Source organism: Acipenser ruthenus, chromosome 2, assembly GCF_902713425.1.
Source record: "Acipenser ruthenus chromosome 2, fAciRut3.2 maternal haplotype, whole genome shotgun sequence".
Classification (NCBI taxonomy): domain Eukaryota; kingdom Metazoa; phylum Chordata; class Actinopteri; order Acipenseriformes; family Acipenseridae; genus Acipenser; species Acipenser ruthenus.
In genome coordinates, this window is record NC_081190.1 from 44,413,413 (window position 1) to 44,436,868 (window position 23,456).

A 23,456-nucleotide genomic window follows, 5' to 3' on the forward strand; every position below is an offset into this window, starting at 1 on the left:
TTTTTGACATACAAAAAAAACTTGGAGTCGCTCAGTAAGTAATTTGCATAAGGGCTCTATATCACTTCCTTTATCAGGCCAACTCGACTGGAGCAAATTTGCTCGATTATGAATGCCTACTACTCGATCCCAGTGGCAAATTGAAACAAGGCTTTACTTGGAAGCCAAAGTTCTACGAAAAAAATATTGCATGCCTCCAAAATAATATTTATCTGAATTTTTCTCTCATTTTTAAATCATGCTGTCCTAATGGACTTCATGTGCATCAATGTCTAATGTACAGGTATTTTAAAAGAATAAGCATAGTGGCATTGTTCCCAATATCATTTTGAGGAGTCCTCTGTTCCTCGCAATGGATGCCTACAGAAGTCTTCAAGTTTGCTACATTAAAAAAAAAAAGTAAAATGGTATTGCATTTTTAATTGACAGTGACTCTAAGAAACAGGTGAGGTTTTAACATTAGTCAGGACTTTAAAAATACTGTCTTCCCAGAAAAGAAAAAAAAAAGTGATTTGCTGATGGCAATAAAATCCTTCCTCTAAACGCTGTTGTGTTGTTAGCGTGTACAGCTCTTGCTTAAGGTTGTATTACTGGTTCTTATTAATCCACCTTAACACACCAAAACAATGTATTTATTTTATTTATTACCATTATATGTGGCTTGTCATGCATATTCAGACAGTATCTGTAAACCTCAACTCTCAGCTATACTGGACTATATGGCACCCAGGTGTACCAGTTCTTCCACCAGCTTGTACCTGCACTGAACTGATCCATAGCTTGCCGCATTCAACAACTACTATAACTGTATTTTGTACATGATTTTACTCTTATAGGTAGAGCCCTACCAAATTCAAGGTACATTTTCGTAAATTTCACTGTCATAAGATTTTAAAAATCTTAAATTAAAAAAATAAATAAATAAATAACATTTCTGGTTTTAAACATCATTGTATGCAACAGTAACTCAAAAACTATTCTGAAATGATGTTTTTCTTCATTCCCTGTCTCTGCGGTGTAAATACCTGTTCGTATTTAGACACAGCTCTCTCTGCATCCATGGAGTTTGTTGGAATTGACAGACGCTGAGCCGGGGACGGGTCTGTAGCTGGACAATATATCCAGAGACTAAAAAATATAAACGTGAAGTCATTAAAATTACTGACTGTGGCGGAGTGTCCCACCCCTATTTATTATTATTTGTATTTTTGTTTGCGGCGCGGGTAAAAGCGCCGCGTCTTTTATTATTATATTTAAAAACCCCGTGAGGATGCATGGCTGATCAGCTACTGATTATTTAACTAGCTGACAGTCATGCATCCTTACCAAACGCGTGCAGACTCTGGCCGAGGGATAATAAGATAATTAACTACTAGTTAATCCCTCGGCCAGAGTATATAAACCTGCAGCTCTCTGCACTTGTTGTTGGGTGTACAGAGGAGAGTACGGGGAGCGGAGAGAGCGAGTCACATTTAAAGAAACAATTGCTAAAACGTGCTGGATTCTCCAGCACGACACTTACTTGTTTGTTTGTTGATTCGTTTGGCCCTCGTGCCCTTTTGTTTTGTGTTTTGTTGTTTTGTTTAAATCTTTTGTTTTGTTTGTTATTAAATACGCTGAGTGCAATAGCATTCAGCTTCACCCACCCATCCACTGTTTTGGTGTCAGTTACTTCCTGGTCCGTGACGTCATCCACTTCACCACTGCGAGCCAGACTGCCACATATGGTGTCAGAAGTGGGATAAACAACGCCTCCAACAGCCGGACCAGGAACAGCAAAGGAAGTTTTATTTTTGTGTTTGTTTTTTTCAAATAGTGTTTTTTTGTGTTTGAAAAAAAAAATGGATAAAGTGGACGCCTACATGGAGAGGTGGCATGCGCATCAGAGGGAGTTAAAGGAAGGAGGGGCTACATGGTGCCTTGCCTGCCTGGAGTATGGGCACCTCCCTGAGGTGTGCCCATATGAAGACCCCCTCTTTGTGCAGGCCTTTGATCGAGGTGAGGTGGAGACTGCGGAGGAGTGGATCCACCTGAAGGCCATACCATCGCCGCAGGTGGATCAGGAAACCTGCCTCACCTGCCTCAAAGAGGAGGAATTGGCCCAGGAGAGGAAGGCAGGGAGAAGGAGCAGGAAGAGAAGGGGGAGAGGTAGGCTGCAGCAACAGCAACTGCAGCAGCAGGAGGAGATCGGTGAGGATGACTGTGAGGTTTACATTGTGAACCTCGTGGCGGAGTTGTGCCCTGGCTGTGGGGCATATGGGCACACGTTGGCCATATGCCCCACGCAATATGAAGAGGTGGAGCGTGAGCATCCAGCGCCCAGAAGGGGGGAGCGCGAGCATCCAGAGCCCAGAAGGGGGGAGCGCGAGCATCCAGCGCCCAGAAGGGGGGAGCCCGTGCATCCAGCGCCCAGAAGGGGGGAGCCCGTGTATCCAGCGCCCAGAAGGGGGGAGCCCGTGCATCCAGCACCCAGAAGGGGGGAGCCCGTGCATCCAGCGCCCAGAAGGGGGGAGCCCGTGCATCCAGCGCCCAGGGGGGGGAAGCCCACAGGTCCAGAACCTAGGCCAGCAGCAGAGGAAGAATACCTACTGCCTCTGCCACCTCCACCACTTCCACAGCCAGGAGCAGAGCAGCAGGAGCTGCCTCTGCCTCCGCCACCTCCACCGCCAGGAGCAGAGCAGCAGGAGCTGCCACCTCCACCGCCAGGAGCAGAGCAGCAGGAGCTGCCTCTGCCTCCGCCACCTCCACCAGCAGAGGGTGAATGCCTGCTGGTTCCGTCTCAAGCGCCGTGGGAGGACAGCTTACCACTCCCACCTCCACCAGCAGAGGGTGAATACCTGCTGGTTCCGTCTCAAGCGCCGTGGGAGGACAGCTTACCGCTCCCAGCTCCACCAGCAGAGGGTGAATGCCTGCTGGTTCCGCCTCAGCCGCTGTGGGAGGACTGCTTGCCGCTCCCAGCTCCACCAGCAGAGGGTGAATGCCTGCTGGTTCTGCCTCCACCGTCATGGGAGAACTGCTTGCCCCTCCCACCTCCACCAGCAGAGGGTGAATGCCTGCTGGTTCTGCCTCAACCGCCGTGGGAGGACTGCTTGCCCCTCCCACCTCCACCAGCAGAGGGTGAATGCCTGCTGGTTCCGCCTCAACCGCCGTGGGAGGACTGCTTGCCGCTCCCAGCTCCACCAGCAGAGGGTGAATGCCTGCTGGTTCCGCCTCAGCCGCCGTGGGAGGACTGCTTTCCCCTCCCACCTCCACCAGCAGAGGGTGAATGCCTGCTGGTTCTGCCTCAACCGCCGTGGGAGGACTGCTTTCCACTCCCACCTCCACCAGCAGAGGGTGAATGCCTGCTGGTTCCGCCTCAGCCGCCGTGGGAGGACTGCTTTCCACTCCCACCTCCACCAGCAGAGGGTGAATACCTGCTGGTTCCACATCCACTTTCATGGGAAGGACTGCTCCTGCCCTGCCTCGCACCGCCCAAGGATGCCTGCCTCGCTTCGCCCGGGGCTGCCTGTTTCTCTGCATCGCCCGGGGCTGTCTGTTTCTCCGCATCGCCCGGGGATGCCTGTTTCTACGCATCGCCTGGGGCTGCCTGTTGCTCCGCATCGCCTGGGGCTGCCTGTTGCTCCGCATCACCTGGGGCTGCCTGTTGCTCCGCATCGCCTGGAGAGCCACCAGCTACAGGGAACGAGGGAGAAGTGGAGCTCCCGCTGCCAACTCCATGGCCAGGGGCTCCCCTCCCGAGTTCACCTCCCGAGGGTCCGCTGCTGCTGCTGCCGTCGCCTCCCGAGGGTCCGCTGCTGCTGCTGCCGTCGCCTCCCGAGGGTCCGCTGCCACTGCCATCGCCTCCCAAGGGTCCGCTGCCGCTGCCGTCGCCTCCCGAGGGTCCGCTGCCGTCGCCTGGGGTCGCCAGGGATCCTGCTTCGCCTGGGGTCGCCAGGGATCCTGCTTCGCCTGGGGTCACTACACTGTGGTCGGAGCCCCACGGAGGGGAGCTGCCGGCCATGAAGAAAGGGGGGGAGGTCAGGAGACCAGTTCCCCCAGCCGCACTTTCGCGGCAGGAAATACTGTGGCTGGAGCCCCATGAAGGGGAGCTGCCGGCCACGGAAAAGGGGGGGGAGGTCAGGAGACCAGCTCTCCCAGCCGCACTTTCGCTGCAGGAAATACTATGGCTGGAACCCCATGAAGGGGAGCTGCCGGCCATGGAAAAGGGGGGGGGAGGTCAGGAGACCAGCTCCCCCAGCTGCACTTTCGCGGCAGGAAATACTGTGCCTGGAGCCCCGTGAAGGGCAGCTGCCAGCCATGAAGAAGGGGGGGGAGGTCAGGAGACCAGCTTCCCCCGCAGCAATTTCGCTGCAGGAGAGAGGGTGGCCGGAGCCCCACGGAGGGGAGCTGCCGGCCATGAAGAAGGGGGGCAGGTCTGGAGACCACCCCCAAAAATGTTTTGGCCAGAGGAGCCGGCCTGTGCGCGGGCCATTGGAACGCTACGGCTGTTTGGGTGGGAGGAGGACATCCCACCGTGGCCGCCACCTTTGGTCCGTTGCTGCCCCTGTTCCTGCGCCGGGACTGCTAACCGGGACTTTGGGGACTAAGGGGGGAGGTGGCCGAAAAGGCCATGTGTGCTGCGCACAAGGGGGGGCATGTGTGGCGGAGTGTCCCGCCCCTATTTATTATTATTTGTATTTTTGTTTGCGGCGCGGGTAAAAGCGCCGCGTCTTTTATTATTATATTTAAAAACCCCGTGAGGATGCATGGCTGATCAGCTACTGATTATTTAACTAGCTGACAGTCATGCATCCTTACCAAACGCGTGCAGACTCTGGCCGAGGGATAATAAGATAATTAACTACTAGTTAATCCCTCGGCCAGAGTATATAAACCTGCAGCTCTCTGCACTTGTTGTTGGGTGTACAGAGGAGAGTACGGGGAGCGGAGAGAGCGAGTCACATTTAAAGAAACAATTGCTAAAACGTGCTGGATTCTCCAGCACGACACTTACTTGTTTGTTTGTTGATTCGTTTGGCCCTCGTGCCCTTTTGTTTTGTGTTTTGTTGTTTTGTTTAAATCTTTTGTTTTGTTTGTTATTAAATACGCTGAGTGCAATAGCATTCAGCTTCACCCGCCCATCCACTGTTTTGGTGTCAGTTACTTCCTGGTCCGTGACGTCATCCACTTCACCACTGCGAGCCAGACTGCCACACTGACATATTTATTTTATTTATTTTTTTGCTCTGCGGTCTTTTTTTATGTATTTTTCTACTTGGTATATATTTGGCTTCCAAATTATTTTACATGATTCCCTGCAGTAATGTTTGTAGCACTTTTTGATTTATTTTGGACTCTCATTTTAAAATCTAGGTCTAATTTGACACGCCTGACGGTACTACCAGTTGAGATCCATAGGTGATACTAAACCCGTCCCGGATACCCGTGTCTACCAATCAGTGAGTAGAGCCCAGTTATTGGCTGTTGTCAAGTGTCAATCAATAAATACTGTCCAGTTCATGATGAGCTTTCTTTTTTAAATTGAAACAAACTAACAATCGCATCAGGAACCTGTAACAGTACATATGACTGCATTGTATTTTACTATAGGGCAAAAGTACACAAAACACCAGATTTCACGGGGGAGACCAGATTTCACGGTCCGTGATGTGTTTTTCACGACTGTGAATTTGGTAGGGCCCTACTTATAGGTAACTGTACTCATGTTTTTTGTATTTGCCCTTATTGGGAAATCATTCTCATCCATTTATCATACTTACTACATGTTCTTACTGGACTTTACTCATATAAGCAAATATTTACTATAAGTTATAACTGCTCTTAGTCAAACTTGCTCTTACTTATACCTTACTGTATTCTTTATTTTGCTATTAAATGTAATCTTATTGTACTTTCATGACTGCTCTTATCTGTATTATGATATTTTGTAATGTGACATTTTATAATGTGATCATTTGTAATGTGATATTTTATAATGCAATACTTTGTACTGTGATATTTTTTAAGTCGCCCTGGATAAGGGCATCTGCTAAGAAATAAATAATAATAATATTCATAAGCCTGTTCCCGCCCCTCTGAACCTGTGCCAGAGCGAGAAGATAAAATCCTGGCAAAGATGACAAACAGATGAACCAATCAAAAACACTTAACTACAGTAAGTACTCAGTGGCATATATATGGGATATACTGGATCAAATGGCACGGCTGTATTCTGTCAAAGGTGGTACTCGCAGGTGGCCTGTGTCTGTTTTTTATAATGTTTTGGACCTGGCAGCCATCAACGCTTTGGTTTTGTACAAGGAAGGAGTGCACTGGCAACACTCAGCGGGACTTCATTTTGCAGCTAGCCCTGGAGCTACGGCAGAAACATTTTGATAAGAGACACGAAAGCCGGCTGGCAAATGCCCCTCAAACTTCAGTCAGTGCTGTGCCCACTGGCACACGGAATAAAAGAATGCCATAAAAGGCAAGTCTGTGGCAAATGCACTGCTACAGTTGAAAAGCGTGTTTTCTACGTAGATTGTAATTAGAAGGCTGTAATAGAACTCTGAACAGACAGACAGCCTTTGAACTCAAAGCGCTTTCACGTTGCATACGTTATGTTATATTTTTGTTTTATGCTATTTTTTATAACTAGTTATTTATTTTTTTATAATTTTATATGTGCATACAGCTTTCTACACCTGTTTACACAGAAGTTTATTGCGTAAAGTTTATTTTATTACAGTTTTTCATGTTTATGTATATGTGCTCTTTTTTAAAAAAATAATAAAAAATAAGTTTAATTTTCAAAATAAATACGGTGTTTCTGCTCTGAAAATGTTATGTATGATGTTCATAAATAAAAATATTAAGTTGTATCCGATTGTTTGTTGTTCATTTTCATATCGAAGCCATTTTAAAATGGAGCCACACATTTTGCGTGTGTGGCGGTTGTATGTAATCCGAAATCTCAGTGGTTCTAGTGTTAACGTCCCTCTCGGGTACGTAATAATTATTAAATAATATGTAGTGGCTGTCTTCATCAGCCAGGCTTGCTTGCCCCTTTTCTTGTTCCAGACACTGGCAATCTGTTTTTATGTTGTGTACTCCAGGTTTCCGAAACCAGCTTCGGCTGTTGTTTCTCCTAGAAGGGCAAGAGCGAAGGAAATGCAGAGTCATTTTTATTGGTCGATTGACCCCCCAAACCTCCCGACCACTCAGAGAGAGGGAGACGCGGCACACCCTCACCCAACCTCCCTGTGTCATTGCCATGATTGACAGGCGAATCCCACGGTGCTCCAGACCTCCCCCTGCAGGATCATGCGTGCGCCTGATAGCCAGCACAGGTCTCCCCTCTCACACCACCCTTATAAAAGTTTACCATAGTAAAATCATAGGGAAGTGTAATAAAGCATAGTGAGAGTTTGGAAAACAGATAAGCATTTTAAGTCCCAGAGAGATGTGGTAAAGTATACTAAAAGATATGGCAAACCATGGTAATCTGTGGTAAATGCATAGTATATTGCAACATTTCTTAGCAATTTTACTGTGTTAAACTCTTATAAGGGGTTTACTGTACTGTAGTGCTACTGTTGTACTATTAGTGTACTATCACTACTTTCATTAACCCATTGACGCCTAGGTAGAATGACCGTATTTGGGCTTGAATATGACCACTTTGTGTTTAGCGCTTGTAGTTTGGCAACCTTACATCAGAAATTAAAACCCAATATATCTATAGAAAAGCCTTTAGTAGCTGTTTCCAATGATATAATGTATTTTATATCAGTATATAAGTTGCAAGCCTTTTCACTGCTGCTAGAGGAACCGGCAGCAACACCAGCAACACCAGCCCCACCAGCGCTGCCGGAGAAGCTGGCAGCACCACCGCCCAAGGATGCCCGCCTCGCTCCGCCCAAGGATGCATGCCTTGCTCCGCCCAAGGATGCCTGCCTGGCATCGCCTGTGTTTGCCTGCTGCTCCGCATAGTCTGGGGTTGCCTGCTGCTCCGCATAGCCTGGGGTTGCCTGCTACTCTGCATCGCCTGGGGTTGCCTGCTGCTCCGCATCGCCTGGGGTTGCCTGCTGCTCCCCATCGCCTGGGGAGCTTACAAAGTACAAGGGAGAAGTGGAGCTCCAGCTGCCGTCTTCATGGCCAGGGGCTCCCCTCCTGAGTTCGCCTCCCGAGGGTCCACTGCCGCTGTCGCCTCCCGAGGGTCCACTGCCGCTGTCGCCTCCCGAGGGACCGCTGCCGCCGTCGCCTCCCGAGGGTCCGCTGTCGCCGTCGCCTACCGATGGTCCGCTGCCACCATCGCCTGGGGTCGCTGAGAGCTCTGCTTTGCCTGGGGTCGCTGCCAGCCCTTCATGGCAGCAGGGAATACTGTGGCTGGAGCCCCACAAAGGGGAGCTGCTGGCTATGAAGAAGGGGGGGGGGGGGAGGTGAGGAGACCACATTTGTACTGTTGTTTTCATTATGATTTTCATTATAATTCTTGTTTGTTTTGGATTGGCAGGGAGGGAGTTAAATTCCTCCCTGCAAAATACATGTGAGAATCTGGCTGGAGCCTTAATTAGTTAATTGTTAATTAAAAACCAGGTGGAATCTGTCTGGGTGGAGTGGTTTGTTTTGGAGAGACAGAGTAAGTGTTACCTGTAAAAGTCTGTGGTGTATATATATATATATATATATATATATATATATATATATATATATATATATACACATACATATACATACATACACACTTGTTTAATTTGATTGATTTTGTTCCAGTGTTTTGTTGGAAACCTTTGTTTTTGTGTTTATACCTTTTGTTTGGCCCTCGTGCCTTTTTATTTTGTGTTTTTGTAAATAAAAGTATTTTGTTTCACTGCATTTTTCTGACTCTGAATCTTCCCTCTGCGGCTATCCTGCCACAAATACATTATGTAGTATTATTACATTATTCATTTCAACTTAACAGTACATAGGTTACAGTTTCTACACGCATATACAGTCGAAGCCCGTTACTTCCGAATCACCTTCTTAACACTAGAACCGCCGAGATTTCGGACTACATACAACCGCTGCACCCGCAAAAAACATACAATCGGATACAACTTAATATTTCTATTTAGGGCCAGCTCTTAAAAAAAAACAAAAACAACCATAAATGCTTTTTTCTTGAACGACAACGTATGTTTTTGTGCCCCCTCAGTTATTGCATATTTTACATGGTCAGGGCTTCTACTGTGCTTCCAAATAAACATATTTCTAAAGTTTAGAATATCACCTTGGTCGATGGTGGCTACCCAAAGACCATTAGGGGAATCAAATATAGCTGATGGAGGCTGTAAGTGGTTAAACTGGGAGTCCTTTAAAATGCATTTCTGATTTTCAGAAAGTGACAATTGTAGCAGTTGTCACCTGTAGAAATACATAAAGTATGTATAATCTTGACTACACCATCCAAAGTTTAAAGAGGAATAGAACCTCTAGATGAATTTAATGAATAGAAACTCTAGATGAATTTAATGAATAAGCCAATAATATGTTCCCCATCAAGTAAATGAAAGCAAAGAAAATATGTTTTGCGCTCTTCCGAGCAGGATTATTTATTATACACATTGCTTCAAAAAATTGTACTAAAAATGACAGCTGCAGTATTTGACAGAAGGGAAACAGATCAAAACGCAGCTCCAATTCTATGTTGCTTAAATATAGAAATATGGATTTGAAGCGCCATCTACAAAAGTGAGAGAGCGAGAGAGAGAGAGAGAGAGAGACAGACGTCAAGCCCAATCACTCTAGTCCTCTCCGCTGCTCCACTGAACTATAGTCGAGATCCAGCTGTGAAAAAGAAAGAAACCCAAAAAATGTGCACTCAAACAAAATAACCTTTAAAGCAAGTGAAATACAAATCAAACGGTACATTCAAAGCATGGATGATCAGAATACAGAAACCAAGGGAGCAGAGTGACCACAATCATGACTGACTGACTGACTCTCTCTCTCAATTCAGTTCAATTCGAATTGGCTTTATCGACATGACAGTAAAAAAGAATTGTGTTGCCAAAGCACATTGTGACAGTGCGGTGGGTGTGGGGGTGGAACAGACGTCACAGAGTCACTGGTACAGGTGCAAATACTCTACCAACAATGGTAGAGGGCGAACTTTATTAAAGGGGAACACAGTCCAAAGCAACAAAAATATAAATCATAGGTCCAATAGAGCGAGTCCCTCTCAGCTCTTTGGTGCGCTTGCGGGGTGGTGGAAAGTGCAGGTGCTCAGGTGCTGAAGTGTCCAGTTGAGTTGTGTGGGGTGTGTGATATCCAACGTGAAAGTGCTGGCAGTAGTGCGGCAGCTCCTTGGCGTTAGGGATCACTCTGACCCCGGTCCTGACAATAAAGAAATCAAAAACACGTAGAACACAAACAAACACATGGCTCAGCAACCCAGGTTCAGTGTTACCTCAAAGGCCCTGCAATTACAAAATGACAGCCCTTATATACCAGGAGACTCCATCCCATGATCAGCGCAACTCGGCACACCTGCCACTGGTCTAATGCAGCACAGCTAATCACTGTAATCTTGTCCCCTAATATGGTCATTCCTCCCTGCACTAAGATGGCCTTTTCCGCCCCTCTCTCCAAGCCAGCCCGTCTCTGTACAGGCGTGCAAGTACCTTTGCTTAGCACCCTGTTGGGTCAGGAGGGAGATTTGCAGCTCAGATCCTCACGCTCCCTGTCACACATATACATGGCATAACAACTAAAATATATACAGAGAAAACAAATATTTTAATATCTGTCTCAGTACTTGTGAAGTACAATGTGACCAGTACTAAATCTAAAATACATGAATGCAAACATATACTATTAAAACATATACTATTAAAATATTGTTGTTTACTCCAACAATCAACAGAATTAATATTTGCGGGGGAGTTTCTTTGCTCTTGTCCAGATTTTGAAGGTCCTGGCTGATGAGAAGTTTGCTGATTTATTTCGGGCTTGGTGCCGACTTCTTTTTGTAGGTCTGATGTTTTTGTTTTGTCCAAACTGTTAGAATCGTCACTTTGTGATTGCTTGTCTTAGATTGCTTTGGCTGGCCTAGATGGCTGTTTTCATTTTTATGTCAACAGGCGATTAGCAGGTAGAAAGCAAGTGTTAAAACAGTTTTATAATTAATTATAAAATCAAGTCATTTTTGTGCGTGTATGTCTGTGTGTCAAGAAAGGCACTTTCAACAGTTTTCAATTTTCAACTTTCACCATTTTTCATTTTGAAACTAATACACAAAAATAAAACAGACGAAATTCAGGACAGAAGTCACAGGCTACAACAAATAAATAACAAAAAGAGACAAAAAAAGAAATACATACATAAATAAACAAATAAATAAAACAAACAAATAAAGTAAACACAATCTGACTTGAATGATCAGTCACCATGTAGATGGTGAAAAGAATGACGTGATTGTCTTAAGTTTCATTCGTTTTTTCTTCAGATGAGACATGATGAACACCAGCTTGCTTCGTCTACTGTTCAAGCTGAGAGCTGTTCAAGCTGCAAGCTGTTCAAGCACGTTTCTCAAACTCAGTTCATGTACATTGTTGCTGCAGGAGCGAGATTATTAGGTCATGCAGTGCAATGCAGCATTTTGTTAAGATTATTAGATCATGCAGTGCAATGCAGCATTTTGTTAAGATTATTAGGTCATGCTGTGCAATGCAGCATTTTGTTAAGATTATTAGATCATGCAGTGCAATGCAGCATTTTGTTAAGATTAATAGATCATGCAGTGCAATGCAGCATTTTGTTAAGATTATTAGATCATGCAGTGCAATGCAGCATTTTGTTAAGATTATTAGATCATGCAGTGCAATGCAGCATTTTGTTAAGATTATTAGATCATGCAGTGCAATGCAGCATTTTGTTAAGATTAATAGATCATGCTGTGCAATGCAGCATTTTGTTAAGATTATTAGATCATGCAGTGCAATGCAGCATTTTGTTAAGATTATTAGATCATGCTGTGCAATGCAGCATTTTGTTTGCTAGACGGTGTGCGGAGCTTTGCGAGTACAGTTCGTGTGTAACTTTTTTTTTTTTAGTACGACATAGTTTGTTCAACTCTACAAAATTAGCAGCTCACTCTTTTTTACTGGTACAAGATGAGACGCAAAAAGAAGAACTATTACAAATATTTAATTTCAGTAAAATTAAGCTTGAAAACTAGGGGGGATTAATGAATATGTCATCCTCCTGACCAAAAAGTAAGGGATTGTGGCAAAATGGTTTGCAGTGCGCAGGTGTAATGGTGATGTGGTTATGAAACAGAAGACAGACAACAAAGTTCACAATCCAAACAGGTTTTATTTTTATAATCGTGGTCTGGCGACCACAAAGAATAATCCAAAACAACGGGTTGCAGTCCCAAAATAAGAAGACACAGTTTGTAAATAATAAACACAGTAGAACACACACAAAGACACACACGTTCACAAGTCCAGAGTGAGTGCTATAGTGCTTGTGATGAAATACAATTTATCCGTGTACAATGGTGCAGTGCTGTATAGGTTTAGTGTTGGCCTGTAGCGACGGCTCTGGATCGTGTTAGCTGTCTACTAATAACAAACAAGTAGATTTTTAGACAGACAAAACAAACAAAACACTCACGATAATTCACGGTACTCCTTCCGGTTCAGCTTAACCATAAACAAAGGAACAGATCACCGTGCTACGTCCCCTTTTGTACCGTTAGTCACGCCCCCTTGGTTAGCGATTGCAACCGTTTCTCCTCCAATCTGAGACTGCCACAGCTCTTCCCTTCCGGGTCGATGACTTTGTGTACCGTAGCTCCACCCCCTTTCTAGATGGCCGACTTCACCTAACTCTGGGAATGAATTGTCAGGCCATTCAGTCCAGGGCACTCTGTTCCCTTTACACAGTGCCCTCGCAGGTCGGGAGGGAGATTTATAACCAAGATTCATTCTTTCTCTGTCACAGGGATATATATACCCCCCCCCCCCCCTGGATCTACGCCCATGTCTAGAACTATAAATACAATGTAAAAGACACATAAGGAGCGCACTACAACATAAAACACGCAAGGTGCAAAAGGTAAGCAGCGGTAAAAGAAACAGTAAGGAAACAGTGTCTGGCAGGTATTCCACATCCTAAATCACAAAGCAGAGAGTTACACCATAGAGCCATTAAAACACCATTATTACAATTGCAATACAACTGTAGAAACCGTACCCCTACAATATGCCATACAATAAATACCTATATAAACATGTAAAACAAATATAGCGGGAATAGAACCAAGAGGGAAATGTGGTGCAACAGGCTTACCTCGAAACAGGTAGACACACAGGAACCAAGGGGAAACATGCCCGCACAGCAATAGGACCTCAAGCGAAGCCTCAGCAAATACCAACAGAAAACTGCCTTAGCTATAGTATTTATAGCCACATCAATTAACGCTTTCCCAGTTCCTAAGGTCCCACCTGTTACACAGTGCTTTAATACAGTGAGCTTGATCAAGTTCTAATGTGTATTTGTACAACCCGAAGAGGGAGAAATGTCCTAAAAACAAGCACAAATAATAGGTTTTGTACTTGTGTATGACTTGTCCAGAGTACTCACCTAGGGAGAAGTCCACCCCAGTGCTGCGGACCAGTTGAGGTGATGATCATTTGTGGACGCCTTAAGGTCTAGCACTCCAGACACAATGCGATTTCTCCTGCAATGAAATGATACTTTCGCTGTGACACTAACTTTCACACCAGTGGTGACCGGTGTGTGCGATTTCATGATAATCCTGTTATACAGCTAATAATATTTTTAGTGGATGAGGAACAGGGAGAAAACATAAATCAGTTTATGAATAGTCAAAAGTAAACGAATGTTTCAACATATACAAAAAGCAAAAAATAGCAGAAGTGGGTCAGAGGAGGCAGAGGATCCATAGCGCTGCAAATACTGCTGCATTGAGGTACATGTTCGCGCTGACAATAAAGAACACAGAAAAAATTGACACATTAAACCAAAACAATAGAATGAACTGAGAGACAAGCAATGCATTACTTTAATAAAAAGAGAGTGTTAATGAGTTTGTCAGAGCGCTGTGCTTTGCTGGACAGCCACTGTTTATTGGTGTATCGGTGACTTTGTGCGACAGTACGGTCCTTCAGCTAAAGCACTACCTAACGCCGACAATCTTAATTGTAAATATTTGACAGAAAATGGTGATGCTTTAGTTGTGGAACAACTTATGGAACACATTGATGGAAATGTCCAGTGTGATTTTTCTTGCACCGACCAGTTCTGTCAATTATCTTTTCTTTTTATGATTTCAAGGTGAATAAACCTGTCTTGTTTTGTGCTGATGTCATGTTCATACCTTCTGTAGATACTATTTCCGTCAGCACAGCGATTGCCCAAACATTCGCAAAGTACAACTTGCACAGATTCTGCTTCATCATACATGCCATGGACATTAAACTTAATCAGAAATCAGAACTGTTATGCATCATATTCCACATGTAAAGTGTGTATACCCCCCCCCCCCCCCCCCCCCGGTTTTTACCGATGCTTCAATTGAAAAGATTGCAAATAATTATGGATTAACAAATCATTAAAAATGGGTAGTTTTATATCCCTAAACAAAAGGAAAGTTGACAAATGGGAATTGACAGTTTTTAACCTGTGTCCCGCTGCTTAGGCATTACAGTGCCTATCTCAGTAAACCCCATCCAGGTAACATTTGATAAATGTGGTCTTACTGTTTTGTATACACTAATTACTAAATACTTAATAGTAATTGCAAGAAAATCATAACAAAACCCAGTCAAGAAGGAACACCTTCGATCAGCTATGAGATCATTGATGAGATCATTAAAAAAGATTCAATTGTTATGTTGATGTTGAAACATTCTAAATGTGTCAAGCATATACTAAGGTAGAAGCATGAGGATGAGTTAACTCATTTTAAACTGGAGTAAAACCTCTTGTATTGTTATTATTTTCATGACTTAGAAAATGTCTAATATACATCAGTGCACATTCCTTAAACCTATAGCAATATACTGCTATGGCCAAACGTTTTGCATCACACTATAGAATTAACTAATTCTTCTTCATAAAGCCAAATGAAACCTGCTGAATAATGTTATGTTAACATCTTATATTACATACCGCTTAACGAAAAACTGACAACAATTGAAAAATGTGGCATTTCAAAATCTAACATGAAATACTGTACTACTATTATGGCTCTGGTAGACTTTTGCAATATCATTTTGTAGTTTCTTTGATTACATGATGTTAAATAAAATATCTAATTTATGTTCATTATATATAGAAAATTAATTAAAAATAAAAACGGAAATAGCTTGGTTGGATAAGTGTCCACCCCCCTTGTAATAGCAATCCTAAATGAATTCAGGTGTAACCAATTGCTTTAAAAATTACACACCAAGTTAAGTGGCCTCCACCTGTGTTAAACTGTAGTGATTCATATGATTTCAGGATAAATTCAGCAGTTCCTGTAGGTTCCCTCTGCTGGGTAGTGCATTTCAAAGCAAAGACTCAACCATGAGCAGCACCTAAAATCCTAAAATTCTAGGTGATGCAAATCCTTTGGCCATAGATGTAGAGGAATAGAATAGAGTAAGATCATATTCATGCACAGTACTACTCTGGGTCAAAGACTGGTATGGATTAGACGGCTCCCTTTGTCCTCTGTCCGTTTGCTCCTTGTGTATGAGGATTGAATCCTTTAGCTCATCAGCATGTGCAACACTTTGATATTGCCACCAACTGCAATCCACAGCTGTATTTGTCAGTACACACTATTTGGCCAGTTTAATAACAACACTCTTGATTTACTGTGAGGCACAGAAATCTGTTAACATAAAACAACAGATTTGATTAACTGTTTTATAAACAGTTTTATCAGTATCCTGAAACTTTAAGTCTGGGCTCCACTATACATTTCATGAATTGTTTCTTATTTTGCCAAACTTTGCTGCATATTTTGTATAATAGGAACATGGATCTAAAGATTCAGAAAGGAGACATCTACTTAGTAGTATGAAAATAACAATGTATTGATTGCAGTGATTCAGAATGACTCAGCCAGCAGGCAGGACAAGTGGCACTTGGGGCCATCTTCCCCCAGACAAGGCACACTGCAGGGTGGAGGCAGGGAGGAGGAGGACCAAACAAAGAAACAACAGGGGTTTGTGGGCAGAGAGACCTATTTCACTGGTTAAACTGGTAATGTATGAGATTGATGGGTGGAGTCTCCTTTCGGAAAGACAACAAGTTTCCCAATCTTCATCATTTAAAACAACTGTAAGCCTGCTAGATACCTGACTAGCCAACAGTTAGGTTTCTCAATGAAGGCACTTAGTGAAAGCTCAATCTACAGGTAATGACTGCTGCAGAGGATATTAATGCTATAATAAATTCCACAAATGGTTGTGTATGAAGACATGTTTTAGATGTGGTGTAGGTTATATTTTAGTCTGTATTGCTTAGGCTGCTTGACGTGTCGAGACTCAAGTGTTTTAGCTGTTAGAGAGCATCTAATGACCACTCTACTCGGAACATAAGTGGCTGAGATGATCCGTGAGGTTTATAATTTAGAATAATCTTAATGAACATGAAACCTCAACATCAAAGTATACCGAAAGGAAGTATTTTTCCATGTGGCGAGAGGAAGAGATTATTTATTGAACGTACATATGAAATTGAATATTAGATGAATAAGAGCAAACCTGAGAACTTGGGAATTGAATCATATTGTTGAACCTCACAAAGGACTAACAACAGAAAAAGCAAGGTGGAATGTGGATAATAACTAAGGAATATCTATCTGCACACAAGCAATCTCACGGAGCAAACTGTAAGCCTCCTTGTTTCAAACTAGTGTGTTGTAATACTTCATTAAAAGTAGACCCCTAGGGTCCAAACTCATTGAAGTTATATATATATATATATATGTATATATATATATATATATATATATATATATATATATATATATATATATATATATATATATATATATATATATATAATGTAAGTTGGAAAAATGTAAGTTACTTGAAAGTGTGTAACTCTGGGTGTGTTATAAAACTAAAAAATAACAAACTAAGCTAACCTAGGAAACAGAACAAAACGTGAATACTGTATGTTTCCCTTGTATACAACGAATAAGCAATAAGCAGAGTTCAATAATAGCTCTTAAAAAAACTACCTATCTACCATCAGCAAGGCCTGTTAACTAAAGACACTGCTGAATTAAGCTGTTTAGAGCTCTTTTAGTACAACAGACCAGATTTAATTTAACAACAGGTATACTAAATTTGCTGAATGTATTTCACCATTTATGTATACCTTCTCAATTAGAGCGCAGGATTCCTCTTCATTGTCATTGAATGAATAATTATACTATGCATCTAATGTATGTGTTTGCACTATGTCACCATAATAATTTGAAAACAAATATTACAGTTGTTTTAAACTAGCCAACAAGAGAAGGCACTACTGAGGAAGAACATTGCAGAGGAGGTGGAGAACCAGAAGACAGACAATATGTCCCTTCAGCGTTAATAACTAGTAAGGGTTACAATAAACATCACACTTAGAGTCTGTGGTATGTAAAACAAAATAGACTGAATGTTATGTAAAAAATGTGCCTATTTAAACCAAAGTTAATATTTGACATTACTAAAAGTTAAACTGGTTCCTTGTTATATAAAATCAAATGAGCTTCACTTTTGATTTAATAGTGGTTCCAAATAGCAGGTTGAAAAAAGGTTTTATGGAGATTTTTCTAGCTTCGCAATCAATCATCTTTGTTGCACATGTACCGCCTGAGCTCTGTGTGTCTCAGAGGCTTTGATGCAGAACGTACTTGTTAAATTATCCCTGATCAAAGGCTAACACATTTATCATGCTTATTAGTGAAAAACCTAGCAGCAGGTATCCCAAGTGAGGAAACAACCCTCATTTCCTGCAAGAATGAATTGCATATTATCCAGCATGCATGCAAACACTATTCAGGAATGAAAGTATTAAAATACTTATAAGTTGGTTGTTCTATGTGATGTAACTGGGGGGGGGGGGGGGGGGCAAGGTTACATGCATCATTCCTTATTGAATTACACTGGCTGCAGTGGTTTAGTTTGATTGTTTTTTTTACTGAGAGAGTAGTTAGGCACCATGTTACTTATTAGTTAGCTGTTCCATGCGTTACTGAGAGAGTAGTTAGGCACCATGTTACTTATTAGTTAGCTGTTCCATGCGTTATCTTTGGAAATCCAAGAGCAACTTGATATGTGTAACAGGAAGGGTATTGAGGCCTGGTTAATTGAACACATTGTGCACGGTTTGATACCTATATAGAAAGTATGCAGCACAGGCAGTGAGACTGAAAGGGTTTTGGTATTAATTAAATTACATTTTATGCACCAGTGTAAATGTTGATTTTACAAACGATCCTGTTTCACAGATTGCTTGTAGTATTGACTTTAACAATTGGGGAGAAAATATGAGAAGAAAACATCAGAAAGATCTAACTAATGTATTTTTGTTGTTTTTTCTATTGCACATTCCCTGCTTGTTCCTTGTTCTTGAGAAACCATGTGATATTGTGATCTTTCAACTCTTCGTCGTTTAGTATATAAGCAGATGGAGTCTACAGAGTTGAAAGGTTACAACAAAATCACATGATTGTTAAGCTTAAATATACAGAAAGTAGTTTCTGGTAATGGGGGCCAGAAACAATCAAGTCATGACAGTAATAAGGAAACATATTTCATAGCTACATACCTACAGTATTGTTTTATTTAGTGGCTTTGAATAAAACTTTGTCTGGCAGTCCGCTTCCATTTCATTCGCATGCCAGAACAATCATTGATGTGAACCTCTGCCTGTACAACAAAGAAGCTTCAAAACAAGCTTTTAGAGATTTTAGTAGTATGTACAAGGTCCAGCAAGTATGGGATATCGCCGGCAGTAGGGATTGGCTGAGCTTTGTAGCAAAGCTGCCGATAGGCCTCTGTGCGAGCTGACGTGTAAGCCCACCCCCTTGAGAGCTTACAATACGCAGCGCGCAGAGATCTTCTTCCTCTTTTGCCTTCAGCCTATGTAGGACATTGAGCTGGTAAGTTTTCTCTCTGAGAAATTACTTCACTGACTGAACTCGTTAGCTTTTAAGCTTGAGAAGCTGGCTATCGCCCCTTCTCTGAGTTGATTTCAGTGTACGCTCTGCTGAGCATTCAAAATCTATATTTTTCATATATATTATTTTCACTCTCACGCTTTGCTTCAGCATTGTGTTCTGTCCGTGTTGGCCTCTTCGTCGCCCGTCTTTCTTACATATTAATATTTATATTAATATTGTTGTATATTTAGTTTTTTTATATTGTCTGTTCTCTCCCTTTAGGTAGTAGAATAGAGTTTAGAGGACGTGTTGTGCGCTTGGCCTTAGGCCGCGCAATTTTTTGCAGCCTCGGTCTCGCCTCAGCTAGACCTAGTGTGGAGTCTGTTGCTGCAGTCACTCCAACAAATACCACCCGCGGATTGTAAAACATCACACCACGTGGTAGCTGTAGGGCTGTAGCCCACCTTTACAGCTATTGTTTGCACTAGTTACAGTGCTGCTGCAGCGCCTCTAAAAAAAAAAAAAAGTTTTCCCCATACAATACATAAGGAAGACAACCGCCAAGTGCACCTTTACAGTTGCCTCATTAACACCATAAAGGTAACTATAGCACAGCACCATTGTCTTTTAAGACAAAGACACTGTACTAGCACTTAGTGTCTCCGCTCTTCGGGTCAGCTGACGCTTCGGCGTTTAGTGCATAGCGCCTCGGCACTCAGTACTCACGCTTAGCGCTTCGGCGCTGTCAGCGCTTCAGCGCTTTGGTGCAGCGCTTCGGCACTTTGGTGCAGCGTTTCGGCACTCCGTGCTTAGCACTTTGGCGCTCAGTGCTCGACGCTCGGTGCACATACCCTCAGCGCTTGGTGCTCGACGCTCGGTACACGTACCCTTGGCGCTCGGTGTTCGATGCCTCGGCCCTCAGTGCACACATCCTCGGCACTTGGTGCTCACCACTCGGTGCATGCACCCTCGACACTCGATGTTTTAGTGCTCGACGCTCGGTGCTCGGCACCTCGGCCCTCGGTGCATGCACCTCGACACTCAACGCTTTGGTACTCGGCGCCTTGGTGCTCAGTGCACGCACCTCGACGCTTCGGTGCTCGGCGCTCGGTGCACGCACCTCGATGCTCGACGCTTGGTGCTCGAAGCTTGGTGCTTGACGCCTCTGTGATTGGTGCACGCACCCTCGACGCTTCAGTGCTCGGTGCACGGTACTTTGATGCTCGGTGTTCGACGTCGAACAGCACATTATCGACACATGACGCTTCGGCGATCGGGGTTTCATGAGTATGTTTGGATTCCACTGCTGTGTCACCTGTCAGGCAAAATTGCCGTCTCACAACCCGCATGAAGACTGCGTGGTGTGCCTGGGTCCAGACCACGCGGCGTCTGCCTTAGCAGACAGGACGTTCTGTGCATTGTGCACCAATTTTCAAACGCGCACTCTCCGTCAGAGGGCAAGGAAAGCGGTTGGGGCTCACCCTCCTCAGGGTCCTCTCACACCCTATCTGCCCCGCCGTCTTCTTCGGCGACTCCACCGGTGAAGTTACGGTTGTCCAGGAGTCCGTCTTCCTAGCCGGCCAATTGCCAACCAGCCGATGGTTCCTCCACAGCCTCTGTCCATCCCGGTTGTGATACAACCCCAAGGGGTGTGGGACGTGGATGCTATCTCCAGGGATGCATCGGAGGGAGAGCCTCTTTCTGATGAGGACAGTGTAGAGGCTGAACTAACCTCCCAGCACTCAGAGCAAGACACTGAGATGGAGCTGTTGGACACCAATGATCCGTTATGGTCACTGGAGGAGCGAGCAACTTGCCGCTTGGGGATAGAATGGCCAGCGGTAGAGCAACCTCAGCGGTCTCTTTTTGAGTCGCCTTCGGCATCCAGGGGGTACAAAGACCCCTCCTGGAAGTACAGCAACGTACTTCCAGTAAGGCCGCTGCGCCGGGCATGGCATCCTAGAGGAGGCAGTAGACAACGCCCTCGTGGCTCCGGTCAGGCCCCTCGTGAGTGAGGACAACGGGCTCCATCTTATTTTAGAACCACGAATAATGAACAAATACCTACTGGTGTTATCGTTCAAAATGCTTACGCACCGGAAAATCATCCAGTCTGTCCGTCGCGGCGACTGGTATACCACCGTGGACCTAACAGATGCGTACTTTCACGTCCCCATCTGTCTGGGTCACAGGAAGAACTTGCGTTTCGCCTTTCAGGGCAAGGCATCCGTGTCCTTCCATTCAGCCTATCACTGGCTCCTCGAACCTTTTCTAAGTGTATGGATGCCATTTTGGCTCCTTTGCGGAATCAAGGCGTCCGACTGCTGAACTATCTGGACGCAGTCGAAGGAGCAGTTGGAACAGCGCACAGTGATGGTTACAGACCATATTCAGCGGCTAGGTCTGAAGGTGAATTCAGAAAAGAGGCGTCTTGTGCCGAGCCAATGGACCGAATTTTTAGGTCTGCATCTGGACTCAGTGTCCATGGAAGTGACCCTGTCGACACAAAGAGTTGCCTTGATGGAGCGGTGTCTCTCCCTATTCAGATTGAGAGAAACAGTGAGCATGGCGCTGTGTCAGCACATGCTGGGGTTGATGGCTGCCGCCTTGCAAGCCCTTCCCTTGGGCTTACTACGCCAGAGACCTCTACAGGCCTGGTTCAATGCCTTTGTGTTGCATCCGCGGAGAGACAAACACCGCAGGTTGAAAATGTCCCAAACCTGCTGGGAAGCTCTACGCTGGTGGAAAGTTCCTTCGAACATCCGCCAGGACGTACGCTTGGGCCCCATCTTCCGGAGGGAAGTGATCACTTCCAACGCTTCCAAAGAAGGTTGGGGAGCAGTCTGGAATGGGACAGGGACCCGTGGAGTGTGGTCAGGACCTTGGAGGTCAGCCCACATCAATGCTCTGGAGCTCAGAGTGGTGGATCTCGCCCTGAGGCATTTCTTGCCAGTGCTTCTAGACAAGCACGTGTTAGTGCGGTCAGACAACACCACGGTAGTGGCGTATATCAACCGCCAGGGTGGCTTACGGTCCCCCGGTCTTCACCGGATGGTAACACAGTTGTTGCTATGGGCACCACCACGACTAACCTCTCTTCGGGCGGTTCATCTACCGGGCAGAGTCAACCATGCAGCAGATCTCCTATCCAGTGGAGGTCCCCTTGCTGGCGAATGGTGCCTTCACCCTCCGGTGGTAGAGCGCATTTGGGAGTGGTTTGGCAGAGCGCGAGTAGATCTCTTCGCGTCGCTAGAGTCCACACACTGCCCACTGTGGTTCTCGGTGAAGGACCTCGACAGCCCCCATGGAGTCAACGCACTGGCCCACAAATGGCCGCCAGGGCTCCTATATGCATTTCCACTGATACCGATGCTCCCCGCCTTCTTAGTGAAGGTCAAGGTAGAGCAGGTGACAGTGATTCTGATTGCTCTTCGGTGGCCTCGGAGAATATGGTTCCCAAACCTGGTGCAGTTATTGCACGGTCGCCCGAGGGAACTTCCTCTGCGAGCAGACCTGTTATCCCAAGCCCACGGAGGGTTATGGCACCCAAATCCCGAGCTAATGCAGCTATGGGCCTGCTCGCTGAACGGGAATGCCTGTCAGCCTTAGGGCTTTCGATGGCGGTTATTTCGACCATTCAGAGTGCGAGAGCGCCCTCTACTAGGTCACAGTATACGTACAAATGGCAGTTGTTTCAAGATTGGTGTCTGGCTGAGGGCCATGACCCAATATCTTGCCCTATGGCAGTGATATTACAGTTTCTTCAGAAACTGTTGGATAAAGGGAAATCTCCCTCTACACTTAAAGTATATTTAGCCGCCATATCGGCTTGCCATGTACGCATTGACGGTTTATCACCAGGTTGCCATTTTCTGGCATCTCAGTTCCTAAAAGGCGCAAGACGCTTGTGACCTCCAAGGACGTCCAGTTTGCCGTCATGAAGCCTTGATGTGATGCTAGAAGTCCTTACCAAGGCCCCGTTCGAGCCTCTCCACAGTGTGGATATGAAGCTTGTGTCTATGAAGACCGCGTTTCTGCTATCAGTGGTATCAGCGAAATGTGTGGGTGAGTTACAGGCACTATCAGTGCATCCATCATGTACTCGCTTCGCAGGAGACGGATCTAGAGTCTCCATGCGTACAAATCCGGCTTTCTTACCCAAGGTCATATCCCTGTTGCATGTGAACCAGTCAGTGGAGTTGATGGCGTTCCATCCTCCCCCCTTCTCTTCCCTAGAGGAAGAACGATTACACGTGCTCTGCCCGGTGCGGGCATTACGGTGTTATATCGACCATACGAGGAGCGTGAGGCA